Source organism: Anneissia japonica, unplaced genomic scaffold, assembly GCF_011630105.1.
Source record: "Anneissia japonica isolate Jap-2015-1 unplaced genomic scaffold, ASM1163010v1 scaffold287797_len360924_cov175, whole genome shotgun sequence".
Classification (NCBI taxonomy): Eukaryota; Metazoa; Echinodermata; class Crinoidea; order Comatulida; family Comatulidae; genus Anneissia; species Anneissia japonica.
The window spans coordinates 315,516-316,668 of record NW_022720147.1 but is presented as its reverse complement, the minus strand read 5'-3'; the positions used below and the strand labels follow the sequence as shown (position 1 = coordinate 316,668).

Here is a 1,153-nt window from a genome sequence, read left to right as displayed (position 1 = left end):
TTTCCATTCAAAAGCAACGACCACCCTCACATTTCTAGGCCTAGGCTCATCTTCATCAAGAACATCTCCGCCGTCAGAACTGCTTGAAGCCCCACCGTCATCATCGCTATCAGGCACGTCTAAGTCTCACACATCTAAAAACTCACTTTCATCGCTGTCTGAATCAAAAATCAGGTCAATCGCTTCCTCAGCTGTGTACACATCTTGTGCGGCCATTTTGGAAAATTTTCGAAATTAATAACAATTTCAAATTGATATTTCTAAACATTTTTATATAAGCGCATGTGAGTTCTTCACAGATTTCGAAAGAAGAAAGCTTCACGCATGCGTATTGGAGCTAAAATAAAAACAGAAGAGCGATTTCAAAACCACCTATTTTTTAGTCACTAAATTTCGATTGCAGTCGAAATGGGAATTCTCGGTTTGAGGTCAATTTCGACTAAAGTCGAAGACGGTATCTAGAGGGTTAATAAGTAGGTTTATTAATGATCAAACCAGTTCTACAACAATAACAGCAAACCAGATGAAACTATTCAAATATTATATGAAATAGTATTTAACAGAAAATGTTTGTGACAATGTGACAATATCAAATATACCTTTAGAAAAGTTCATGATCAGGGATGGCAGCAATTTATAATAAAAATTATGCAGGCATACAAAACACATTTTGCAAAAAGAACATAAAAGAAGCACTATAAAACTATAGTGTATTATTAACAAACGATCGCTTAACTAAAGTTTAACATATGGTTTTGTTATTAATAGGTATGTTAATGAATTCAATCTGATTCAAAGCATTAACAATATATCTGGCCCTATCTACATAAAAATTTAAAAATCAGAAAGTTGAATTTTAAAATGTTTCTATCACTCTGGAGGACATGGACGAATGAACATTTTTGACAACATACTGGAGGTTATTAACATTAGGCGCTATATAAAATTGATTATTATTTTATTTATTAGGGTTTACACTGGTAAATTAATGAATTAATGTTTTAGAAAACTTTAAGTCCTATACCAATTAACAGAAACATAATCTATGATGAAAATATTTTTGCATATGACATTTTTAGTTTTATTTATATTTATTTATCTACACTGTATATATACTGTCTCTTATACACATCTAGATGTGTATAAGAGACAG

The 1,153-nt window shown here is 31.5% G+C and overlaps 1 protein-coding gene and 1 long non-coding RNA gene across 2 annotated transcripts in view; one reads left to right on the top strand and one right to left on the bottom strand.

The window, feature by feature from the left end:
* Positions 1-1,153, bottom strand: part of LOC117111268 (coiled-coil domain-containing protein 25-like) — an 8,038-nt gene that overhangs the window by 4,602 nt on the left and 2,283 nt on the right. The window lies entirely within an intron of this gene.
* LOC117111269 overlaps positions 1-1,153 on the top strand; it is a 4,761-nt gene that overhangs the window by 2,847 nt on the left and 761 nt on the right. The window lies entirely within an intron of this gene.